We start from the raw sequence: 13,608 nt of genomic DNA on the forward strand, positions 1-13,608 counted from the left end.
TGACTCCATGGTGTGTCCACGACGTCGACACTGGGGACAGTCCCCCCATGCGACACAGAGCCTACAGAGTACCCGACCGGGTGCGGGCCTGCATCCAGGCTGAGGTGGCGAAGATGCTGGCCCCCGGGGTCTTCGAGCCCTCCGACAGCCCGTGGGCCAGTCCCGTCGTCCTGGTGCCCAAAGCCGCCGCACCAGGCACCCCCCCGGAGCTACGATTTTGTGTGGACTACCGGGCCCTGAACACCGTTACCAAGACCGATGCCCATCCTCTTCCCCGGGCCGACGAGCTCATCGACCGCTTAGGGGCAGCCCGCTACCTGAGCACTTTTGACCTCACCGCCGGGTACTGGCAGATCCAGCTCACCCCCGGTGCCCAAGAAAGATCCGCTTTCTCCACCCCTGACGGGCACTACCACTTTCGGGTGATGCCCTTCGGCATGAAGAACGCCCCGGCCACCTTCCAGAGACTAGTGAACAAGGTCCTGGCCGGGCTAGAGACCTTCAGCGCAGCTTATTTGGATGACATTGCCGTATACAGCAGCCACTGGGCTGAGCACCTGGGACACCTCAAAGCAGTCCTGACCGCCCTCCAAAGGGCCGGGCTCACGATCAAGGCCAGTAAATGCCAGATAGGCCAAGGATCGGTGACCTATGTGGGCCATCAAGTAGGGAGCGGCCAGGTGGCTCCCCTCCAACCGAAAGTTGATGCCATCCAGGCGTGGGAACCCCCCACCACCCAGACAGCTGTCCGGGCCTTCCTGGGCCTCACCGGGTACTACCGGCGATTCATCAGAGACTATGGGAGCATTGTCGGCCCCCTCACAGAGCTCACGTCAAAAAAGCAGCCCAAGAAGGTACACTGGACCCCCCGCTGCCAGGCGGCCTTCGAGGCCCTCAAAACGGCAATGTGCACGGCCCCCGTGCTACAGGCCCCGGACTACAGCAAGGAGTTCGTGGTGCAGACGGACGCCTCTGAATATGGAATTGGGGCCGTCCTGTCCCAGGTAGATTCGGATGGACTCGACAGACCCGTGGCCTTCATCAGCCGACGGCTGCTGCCCCGGGAGCAGCGGTGGAGCACCATCGAGCGGGAGGCCTTCGCTGTAGTGTGGGCCCTCAAAAAGCTCCGGCCCTATCTCTTCGGCACCCACTTCCGGGTCCAGACCGACCACCGGCCCTTGTGGTGGTTAATGCAAATGAGGGGCGAGAACCCCAAGCTGCTGCGATGGTCCATCTCGCTGCAAGGGATGGACTTCTCTGTTGAGATAAGGAACCTCACGGAACATCGGGACCCTACTGACGCCGTCGCGGCCCAACCTCGCTGAAGCCTCCCCCAGAGCCCTGCTGACGTCGTCGCGGCTCGAGCTGAACTGAACCACCTGAAGAGCCCTGCTGACCTAGTCGCGGCTCAAGCTCCACGAACTGATCACCAGAGCCCTGCTGACGCCGTCGCGGCTCGACCACTCCGGGACACGGAGTCGCTCCAGCTTGAGGAACAAGAACTGGGCCTAAGGTACCCTCGTACCCCGCTACTGCCAAAGACTGTCCCGCTACCCCGTCCCTACCAAAGACTTTGAGACTCTTGCGGATCCCTCGATCCCCCCCTTGTATATATCGATAACCGTAACCTCCTAAATGCTGATAAAGAATTGCTCATCGTGATAAACAGCCTCGAGTCCTGTGTGGTGGTGTTACTGTGCTGGTACGGTATAGGAGAAGGACCTCTCCTAGGAGGCTTCCCAGCAGCGCTCGGCTACTTCGTACAGTGTAGGGGCCCCCCTGGGTGGTCTCTCCGACTCCCCCGGGGTCCGCCTTCCAACACACATCCACCGCCGGATGTGTAATACTTTTTATTTTACTCTCTGGAAAGGAGACGAACCTCACTTGAGAGTCACAGCGTGCTCCTGGCTGAGCCCAATGCTGTGTTACACCCACCAGTGCCCGCCAAGTGCCTCACACCTTTGTGTTGTATTCCACCAGCTAGTGCGTATGCTATGACACTCTCTAGTCCATGTGCACTGTAACACCACCCCGTGAATATCTCATGCCACACTCTAACGTGCCTTCCTCGATGCCTATGTTATAACGCACAGCGCTATGCCATACATATTACAATCTGGGATCCATATCTTTGTCACAGTGCATATGCAACGTTACACTCCGCAGCACATATTTTATATTACAACTTTAGAGACTAGTTAGGTTACACAACACTGCCCTGTGCATATTACACTCCAAGGCGCATATCGCATAGCACGCGCTAGTGCCTGTGCTATTTCGCACTCTCCAATGAATCTGTCATTGCGCACAATGTATTGCATATTATATTTCACGCCCCGGTTCATCTTATATCAAACTTTTTGGTGCATAGTTTATACCATATACTATATCTAGTTTTCATTTTCAATCGTGCTCTCAGGACTATGTTCTATATGACACTGCGTCCACCTACCCTTTTCACGGGCATTACATTTTGCGATGGGGGGTGGAGGGTCAGGGGGTGTTTCTGCCAAGTGATCCCGGAGTCACAGTCACAAACGTCCTCTTCTTCCTGAATGAAAGTGAGATCATGCTGCATACTTGTTCATATTTTAAGTGGTTCGCATAGACACACATTTTAAAAACAATAAAGTTCCTAATACCCACCTTCTCTGAACAGTTAGCTTGCTGCTCCATCCACCTCCTCCCTATCCTCTGTTGTCTGAATCCATGGACTAGCCTCCTCCCTCCTGCCATGCATGGTCTGATGTGCTGCCACTGGCCTCCATTTAGCATGATGTACCAGTCCACTTCTCCTGCCCTCCATTGCCCAATTCTATGGCCCATCATTGACCTCCTGCTTAGCCTCTGTGCTTAGCTTGCTGCCCCCTATTCTCCTTCCCCCTGCCCTCCGATGTCTTTGTGCATGCCCCTGCTCCATCCTTTTTGCCCACCATGTTTCATGGACCTGCCACTCCTATCTACTCTGAGTGTTCTGTTGAGCTGCCACTCCCCTACCACCTGCCTAGCATTGTCAGATGACTGTAACCTGTCCCTGCCACCTCCACCCTGCCTGTCCACATGCCATGCCCCTATCCCATTCCTCCTGTCCTCCATGGTCCATTTTACTGCCACACCCTTCTGCCCTCCCTGGTCTGTTGTGCTGCAACTGCTCCTCCTGCCTGCCCCACGTGGACTGTTGTGAGGCCCCTTCCCCTGAACTCTCTTGTCTGTTCCCAGGTCCTGACCCTCCCTTCTATCCTCCATGGCTCTTTGTGCATGCCCCTGCACCCTCCTTCTTGCCCATCATAGCCATTGTGCTGCCACTAACCCTCCCGCTTGCCATGCATGGTCTTCTGTGCTGCCATGGCCCCTCCCACCTTCCCTGTGTGGTCAGCTAGCTGCCCCTGACCCCCTCCCACCTTCCCTCCATGGTCTGTGTGTATGCCATCATAGTCTCACTGTTGCTCTCCATGGTGTGTCTTGTTTCTAGTGCCCATCCTGCCTGACCTCCATGGTCATCTTGCTGCTCCTGCCCTGCCCCCTAGCCCCCAGCCCTCTGTTTCCATGTCCAGACCCCTATTCCCTCCCTCCTGGCTTGTCTGTTCCATTGTAATGCCCCTGATCCGTCCCTCCTGCCCCTTATGGTCTGTTATGCTGCAGCTTTCTCTCCTGGCTGTCCATTATGGTCAGCTAGCTATCACTGCCTCTTTCCCCTCTGTTCTCTGTTGTCCATGTGCATGGTCCTGTCCCCTCCCTATTGCTTTCTATGGATTGTTGTGCTGCACTCCCGTCCCCCATGCCCTGTGTGGTGTATTGTGCTGCTGCAAACCCTGATGTCTGCCCTGTAGGGTCAGTTTGGTGCACCTCTCCATGTCCCTCCTGTCCTCTGTTATCCGAGTCCATGTCCCTACCACAATTCCTCCTGCCTACCATGATCCAATGTACCATACTTGCGAACATTTTGAACTTGGTAAGAAGGAGATTTTGAAAAAAAACTGGGGTATTGATTTTCCCCTTTGAGCTACATTGAAAAAGAGGAGATTGTAGACAGGAGACAGATCAAATAAAGCCCATTTGAGCTTAAAAACATTGGACGTTTCCTGGCTGAAACGGGTCTGTTGGCATGTATGGTTGTACTACTACTGCCTACTGCCTCTTCCTTCTGCCCACAATGGTCTATTATATTGCCACAGCCTCTCTTGCCAGTCCTGTATTCAGTGCTTAATTTGTAAAATTTGAAGTGCAGGTGCTCAAATCTTTGTCGGAGGCCACACCTACTTTTTCTTTGGCTCCACCCACTTCCTCCACTGGCTCCACCCACTTCCGCTATTAGCTCCACCCACATCCTCAACGGGCACTGCGAAAAGTCAGATGAATTTCAGCAAGGGAGCCACATACATATACAGATAAAGAGTGCATTGTAAAAATGTGAACAAAGATCTGGTCCTTGTTTAGCAGAGTATCTCAATATTATTAAGAGAGATGATGTGCCTCCTTTAGCGGAGCACTTTAATAATTTGGGAGGGAGCTGCAATTTTATCTGCACCCACAATTCAGCAGGGCCAGCTGGGGCATCTAAAAAGTCCCAAACTTGAGACATCTTAGTGACACTGACAGGTTTTTATTAGCATTACCATGGCAGTACTGCACCATGGTGCACAGCAGCACTGAGTGGAGAATCTCTAGCCGCTCCATGAATGGCAGTGCATTGTGAATGATGATGGCATGCCCAATGCATAAACAGTTATATCAGCCTGCCCTGTGGAATCAACAGCAATCCACATGGGTGCCATGCGCTGTCTATAGCGTCCGTGGCCGCGCTACTGCTGTAGTGCTATAGATAACATGGGACTTTGGGAGTCTTGCAGACTTGCACCAATAGAATAGAATTCAGTGACTAAGTGATACATTACACATGTGATTGCACATCGCCCCCTACAAAAACTCACATACATCTCGTATTGTTAGACTCCAGACTCTCAGGGCAACATTTTCTTGGGTAGCGTTACAGGATTAATGTTTGTTCATTTTCACAAAATGCTGCAAATCTTAAGCAAATGTGTTAAACAAATGAAAGCACATTCTTCATTATATCTTCATTATGCAATAAGATGATGATGTGGCGATTGCTCCAATATGTAGCCTTGAATGTGCTAAATAAAAACGTATAATTTGTATCGGTACATAATAATACCAAAGAGTTACATGTTTTTGACAACTTAATGCTGTAGAAGCACCCTGGCAGTCAAAGGATGGATGGTGTCAAAAGATGCAAAAAAGCAGAATGTCTGTGTTTTAAATCCCCTTTTTGAGAGAGGCGAGGTGGATGAAAACTGAATATTTATGTGTTTTTCAGAGTAATTGTATTTAGCTGCTTGGGTATCTGCTCTTTGTGTGTAAATAGTTGTTGTTTAAATCAATGTCGATGAGACAGTGGCCACCGCGTGAAACTTGCTTGTCACCAATAGCCCGGAGCACATGCTTAACGCGACCTCCGCCTGCGTTTTGTTTCACTTCTGCCTGGTAGGCACCTCGCGCCTACCAGGCACGAGTTGCTATGGGCACGTGCGTAAACATTTTACAGACAGTGACACACACGAGGCAGAGCAGAGCACCCCAAGAAACCTGCAGTGACTCTCACAGCTTTCAGTTTCACCATCCTCGCGGATTCCGAGCGCCGCCCGTGATGTCGGGCTGATTACCAGAGTGAGGGCGGGGTGAGTTTTAGTTACTGAGACAAGGTAAATACAGTCCCGATTTTCCTAAAATAAACGCGTATAATTGGAGTTCCTCTCTGTCTCGTCTATATTCTTGGCGTCTGCAGGTGTAGCCCTGAATCTGCTGTTATATTAGAAGTGAAGAGGCATACATAGATAATCAGAGTCAGAGGCGCTCCCAGGCCGCAACACACTTCGCAAACTGGCTGGGAGTGGACTGGATATTGAGAATGGGACATCCGGGCGCCGGACACAGTGGCGGGGTGGGGATCAGTTGAGTGGGACCTGGGACGTGGGTAGCCGTGGCACTCTGGACTGGTCTAGGACTCTCTCTATGCACTGACTGCCGGCTGCTGCGCAGCTTCATTAACTGTCTCTTTCTCCGATTGATATGGGTTTAGGCCTGCTAGGAGGCCCTGTCTTGAGGAAATATGAATTTTATGATCAATTGTGTCCCCTATCTTAGACCCCAACGGCTCCATGTACATGCTACAAGTACACGTATGTTCCCTCCACTTCCAGCTATGAAGACGCAAATACATATGCGTCCAACGTTAACATGTCCTCTTCCAGATCCACCATGAATGGGTCGAATATTCCGTTCCTAAGTATGCCTTGCCACCGTCTTTATATGGTGTACCTTTCACGTTTTTCAGCTCTGGCAAGTTAGGCCCTGAATTCTGCCATCGAGCCTTTTCCTGCTTTCTGCCTCTGAATGCTCCAGCCTGGACCTGTATCTGCATCCATGACCTTTGTCTTACTTCCTGCGCGGCTAACGGTGCCAGGCCCGGCCTGTTGCCTGCCAAAACTGTATTCAGCCTTCAAGTTATCTGCTCCGCTCCTCAAGAAATACATTCCTGTCTAGTAGTTTAGGTAAACATCTTTCCAGCTACAGAGCAAAGGGCCCGGCCTTACTGTCTCCGTGCAAGTAATTCATGGCTTCTGTTGCCATGGTAGGCCCATGCCCCCTCGCATCTCATGTAGACACGTAGACACTTATACACGCACTAGAAGTCAGTATAGGATGGCCTCTGCCTGAGAGACCTTTCCTTCCAGATAATACAGTTCCTTAAACACAAGATATTAGATACGATTTGGGATTAGGTTGTCCTGACATCCCAGACTTCTGTCTCCTCATGTAGGGCTAAATGTCAAGTCCCCTTCACCCTCCAGTTACACGTCAAACACACGTCATGCTGCCGTGCGCGCACCTCTGCCATGTATTTCTGCTGATTTCGCAGGATTCTCTTATGGATCCACCCACTTGTGTCATCATCAGAATGACGTTTCTAGTACATGCCCTTATGCACGCCTATTGTAACGCTTTTTATCCATTACGTATGTGTATTCTTATCTCTCTTCTCAGCTGTCACGCCTTCTGCATATGTCTTCACTGTAATGCATTTACTATATATATGACAACCTGTCAATAAAGTATTGCTCGATCCCTTCCCGAACCTTCGTGGTGACGGAATCCGATTGCCTGGTTCGAACCAATTCCTTTGTAAGGAATAAATCCCCTTTTAAAACCTCAAATACCACGGATTCTGCCTCTTATTTTTACTGAGTTATTCTTATTGAATTTTACCGCATAAATTAAGTCTAGGTAATTAAAATTTACCACATAATTGGCGCCCGAATAGGGACACCTCTCACACCCCACGCGCCGGAGGTGCGTTGCAGACCCGGTCTCCTGCCACAGCCGGACGGACAACTACGCGTACCCGCAGGATTTCCTGTATCTCCCTCAGGCCAACGGAGGTGACTGAGGCTGCGATCAACACCCAGACGAGGCGGTGAGGAGTGCGGAGAATCCCGACCAGAGCCTAGCTGAGAGAGCAAGATCCGAGGTATACAGAGGCCCACCAGATTCCGAAGTTCCGAAGTAACTAAGTCAAGAGTCGAGTCCAGTCCAGTTTGGTCTAGTCCAGTCCAGACTTCCGAGGCCTTCTGTTCCGTTCCGTGCTTCCCGGTGAGTACCGTTGCTGGGGACGCATCTAGACGTGCGCATTGGTTTGTGCCGGTCAAGACGGGTTTGGGTACACAGACCTGGTCTGCACTGTTTCAGCAGTGTATCTGTACTGTTTAGCAGTATATCTAGTATTATGCAGTTAACTCGTTTTATTCTAATCATTATTGTTCGTTCTAAAATGTTTTAATATGTTTTAAATGTCGTGGTATGAGTGATTGTCCGACCTTCATTACTGTGTTTATTGTATTAATCGTGTTTAAGTCCGAGTAAGAACCAAGTAGCAAGGTTCAAGATGCCGTTATTCTCGAAATTAAGACAGATTAGAACTAGAAAAGGGATACTCGAGGAAGCTGTTCCCGTTCCGCCTAGGGACACTCCAGGGTACTTTATGTACCATAAACATGGCCTAGATGCCGTATTATATCTCGAATTGTGGGTAGACTACACCAAGGATTTAGCAGAGAATCAGAGATGGCCCGTTGCTGGGACATGGGATGCAGATTGCATCATGAGAGTAGAAGAAGCATTATGGAAAAAGAAAGCCAGACAGTCACAGAAAGATGCCATTGAATTATGGCGTAAAGAATCGCATAGACGTACAGAGAAAGCGCTCAGAAAAGAAGAGAAAAGTAGGGAGGATTCAGACAAAGCCCGAGAAAATGTATTAATTGAGGAAGGTATCCGAGCAAAAGCCGAACAAGTAGACAGACAACGAAACACTCTTATGAATGGTATGTATCCTCTTCTGGCCGAGGGTTTACCTAAAGCCACCCTGGAAGTACCGAAAGATCTGCCACCTCCATTGCTTCCGACTAAAGTGCACCCCAAGACTGCAAAGGACATTTTCCTTTCTTCCTATTTAGATGATGTAGCCCCCGAATATGCTAACCCTCCGCCGCCACGCACACCACCTGCTAATGGCGCTCGACCCCGAGAAAATCTGTCCCCACTCCCGCAGCAACATACTCCTCCGTCCGTTCAAAACCTTCCGCCCGTTCCTTCACTTCTCCCTGCATCTATTCTTCCTACCTTACACCCAACGAATCCTTTTGGACCTAGCACCTCAGGAGGTGCGACAGGAAGTTTTCATAGGCCGCCATCAGTGCGTCGATTGACTTATAGGGATCTAGCACACCAACGTACACCGCAAACAGCAAATTATGACATACTTAAGGAGCCTCTTACAGATTGTAGATATGATCCAGTACCAGGTAAAGACTACAGAATGATGTTATCATCAGTACGTCTACGACGAGTTGCGAACTATTTAATGATATTTCCAGGAATGATTGAACATCTAGACAAAATATATCACTTTGTCCAAACAGGGCAAGGTCCTGAAAGTATTGGTGAGGCCATGGCATACCAGAAAGTAGACACGCAGAAACTGTTGTTACGCTTCTTTATAAACTGCCTGATAAGACACAGAGATAGGCCAGGTGTAGACGCGGAAGAAATGAGAGCCCTTAACAAATGGGGCCAGAATATAGCAGACGGAAAACATGATAAACAGAATAGTATAGAAAGTATGTACCGAAGGATCAGGAAAAAAGTAGAACAAATATGTGAAAAAGAACAGCCTGAAAGAGAAACAGATGCAGATAAAACCGAGTCCTCAGGGGATGAGGAACAACTAGAAATGACAACAGGACAATTACAATTACCAGCTAGAGAAACGATAGCTTATGTAGGAAAAGGAAGATCCTTCAATAATTCAATACGTCCGATACGTCCAGAAAGTAAGAGAATTTTTCAAGCAGCTATGTCAAACCCAAGGACCCCTGAACACTTGTTTCAGGCTACTGATAAAATACTTCAAGAACGAATGGGGTACCATGTACTCGATTCTATGGATGAACAAGAATTAGCCAGGTCAGCAGTACAATGGGCTGACAGTTCTGACAAATATAGTGATGATGCGCTAGTACATACGTTTTTGAATCTTTCACCAGACGAACAGCGTTTAGCTGGTATATACATGATACAACATCTCCTTATATTATATAAAGGCCAACACTCCGATCCTGGTCCCCTACCTGATATACTGATAGAACTACTCATGAATAAATGGAGAGGTCTAGGTACCGATCTAATTAAAGTAATTATAGAATATCGACACAGATATAGTGCCTTTTTGTGTCCAGAGCATGATCCAGCTCCCTCCATGGAAAGAAAGACGTATTACATAGACAGACAGAATCCCTTACGCGAAGTACACCCAGTTAGAAATGATGATAATACTTTTAGACGCGTGTTCGTGTACACGCCTATAACTAAAATAGAACTATTGGAAATGAAAAAATTAGTACCCAGCCATGACAGAGATCCAGCAGGTTTTCACCGTGAAATAAAAGACATGTTACTCATGGGTGATTATACCTATCCTGACATTATGAAAATATTAAAAGTATTATTGCCTGCCGGTATTTACGAGAAACTCAAAGAAAAAGAATGGGAGGTGGGAGAACAAAAGATTGATTGGACAGCATTAGAAAACGAAGAAAATGCCCGAACTGCAGGCCTAGGGCTTGGGGACAAAACTAAAGCATTACCAGGATTATTAGTGCAAGTATTGCCACGTTTATTAACCACGAAAAAGGAAGACTGGGGTGCAATATCAGCTTGCAAACAGAAACCCGATGAAGACACTAGTGATTTTTATTCCCGATTTGAAAAATGTTTTGGTATTAATAGCGGCCTGAAAGCAAGTAGCGATTCATATCCACATCTTTTTGTAACAAAATTAGTCGAGAATTCCCTGCCCCAGGTTAAGAACAGAGTATTGAAAGTAGAGAGCTCTTGGCAAGCTAACACCCCGTCACAAATGTTACAAATGTTACAGTACCACCAGAATAGAATTAGAGAAGAACAAGAACACGAACAGAGACGTATGAAAGACACGAAAATGAAAATGCTCGTCGCTCAGTCAGTTCCAGCTGACAGTCATAAAAAGGGTGCGACACAGTCCAGTAATTCAGCGGTTCCTGTTAAAGGGACATGCAACTATTGTAAACAGCCAGGTCATTATATAAACGATTGTGCAGTTCTGAAACATAATATCTCTACGGGTAAAACGAAGGAGAGACCACGTCCGCCTAGACAGGATCAGATCCAACAACAAGTACCTCAGAATGTACAGCCTATGCCAGCTTCACAACAGACCGTAGCGGTACCACAACCACAGCCTAGTGTCGCCACACAAAACACGACACAACAGATGTACCAGTATGCACAAAATGACTATCCCGATTATCAGCGATACACATGAAATAGCCTAGAGAGGGAGGTTGGCTTACCCCTTATTGAGGTTCCTGTAGATCAAGAGGGTCCTTATGTACATAGTCAAGTATTAGGGAAGGACAGAAAGTTTTTAATTGATACAGAGGCAAGCAGAACAACTATAAGTCACGACGAGGTTCCAGGGGCACCCCTCTCAGGCTCACAAAATGTTTCCCTTGGATTTTCAGGACAGCCTATTGTAAATGAAGTATCGCAACCTCTGCCTCTTGCAGTTGGTCCATTGACACGGACTACAGATCTATTACTTACAAAATCATGCCCAGAAAACTTGTTAGGTATAAAGACACTGAAAGCTCTGGGAGCTGTAATATGTTGTTCCCCGGAGGGGGTACGACTATTTTTGCGTGACTTCAAAGGTCACTATGTATTTAGAGACATGGATCACAGGTTACAGAATGTCCCTGCACATTTATGGGCACAAGGCCCCACTGATGTAGGTTGTATGCATATTACACCATATCGAGTCACACTCAAAGCAGGAGTGGTATTACCACGAATTCGACAATACAAGTTACCTCCAGATGCTGTAGTGGCTTTGCTGCAAATCATTGACGAGCTCATTGCACAAGGAGTGGTTGTGGAAACCGACTCCAATGTGTGTAATTCTCCTATCATTCCAATTCTTAAACGAACTGATCCAAAAGCACCCCCAGTTTATCGATTGATTATTGATCTGCGCGAATTGAATAAATGCATTGTACCACAATATCCCGTGGTTCCAGATATCTCTTCATTATTGACAGCTATTGATTCAGAAGCAACGTTCTTTACTGTAATTGACCTCAAGAACGCCTTCTTTAGCGTCCCAATCGATCCGGAAAGCCAATATTTGTTTGGATTTAGTTTAAATGGACGTAGCTTCAAATTTGCACGCGCACCTCAAGGATTTACAGAAAGCCCCAGCATCTATAGCCAAGCACTGAAAAGACAACTTGACAGTATCCACATGCCTGTTAACACTGCCCTGCTTCAGTATGTCGATGATCTGCTGATCACCGCCCGAAGCGAACCCGAATGTGAAAAAGCATCACTGACGGTTTTACATTTTCTGGCCGACAAGGGGCACAAGGTGTCCCCTTCGAAGCTGCAATTTTGTGTTCAGCAAGTTGTGTACCTTGGGCACTTGCTGTCCAAGGGGGGAAGACAGCTTACACCTGATCGCATCCAGTTAATTGTAAACATGCCACCACCCAAGACACAAAAGGAGGTGCGGGCCTTCATAGGTCTCACTTCGTACTGTAGACAATGGATTCCCCAATATGCATTTCTAGTAAAGCCACTCATTCAGTTGACAACCCAGGAGGCAGCGACGTCGACTGTCCTCCCTTGGACTCAGGCACATACACAAGCTTTTGAAGACTTAAAGAAAGCCTTATGTCAAGCACCTGTTTTAGCGACACCATGTTACAGTAAGCCTTTTACACTCTTTGTTACAGAACGCGAAGGTACTGCCTTGTCAGTACTCACTCAGGAACAAGCAGGTTCACACAAGCCGTGTGCTTACTTTTCTAGCACATTAGATCCAGTAGCTCAGGCTCTGCCTACATGCCTGAAATCAGTCGCAGCGACAGCTTTAGCAATCAGACAAAGCGATTCCATAGTATTAGGACATCAATTGACAGTGCAAGTTCCACATTCCGTGGAAGTTCTTTTAAACCGAACTCAGACTCAGCACTTGACTATAGCACGGCTGACAGGTTACGAAGTAACATTGTTTCAGCCACACATAGAAATCAGACGCTGTAGTACATTAAATCCTGCCACACTTTTGCCATTAAGTGGAACAGACCCATTGGCACATAATTGCATTGAAGTCATTACTATTACGACGAAACCCAGACAAGACTTGACAGATGTTCCATTATCAGATCCAGACCTGACACTTTATGTGGATGGTTCATGCATGAGAACAAGTACAGGAGAATTAGTGGCCGCTTACGCAGTCACGACAGACACCGAAGTTATTGAAACAAATTGTATTGACACATTGTCAGCTCAAGCAGCAGAGCTCATCGCTCTGACACAAGCCTGTATTCAAGCCAAAAATAAAAGAGTCAACATATACACAGATTCACGTTATGCATTCGGAGTTGTACACGACTTCGGAGTCCTTTGGCGAGAGAGGGGTTATTTGACTTCTCACGGTGCCAACATTCAACACGGTCCCCTCATTCAAGCTCTGTTAGACGCAATACATCTGCCTACTTCGATATCTATCATGAAGTGCAAGGCCCATACAAAAGTCACCGATATCATTTCCCAGGGTAACGACCTAGCAGACCGAACAGCTAAGCAAACAGCACAGAATCGGATTCATGTAACTGACTTGACAAAGACAATAGTTCCGACACCAACACACTGCATGACAGTTAAGGATCCCGCCCTTGATGTAATTGACATACAGACACATGCTACACCAGAGGAAATCAAGAAATGGACTGAACTAGGAGGGATCCAAACAGATCAGGGATGGATGACGAAGGGAAAATCTACATGGTTTCTCCCTGACTCAATGGTTCAAGTTATCATTAACACAATACATAGTCCAGCACATCTAGGAGAGAAAGCTATGTTAGACAGTATTCAAAACATTTGGTTTAATAAACACTTACGAGCTGCAGCCAAACAGAAAGTCCG

This window comes from Triturus cristatus, chromosome 5_1 (assembly GCF_964204655.1).
Source record: "Triturus cristatus chromosome 5_1, aTriCri1.1, whole genome shotgun sequence".
In the NCBI taxonomy this organism is placed as follows: Eukaryota; Metazoa; Chordata; class Amphibia; order Caudata; family Salamandridae; genus Triturus; species Triturus cristatus.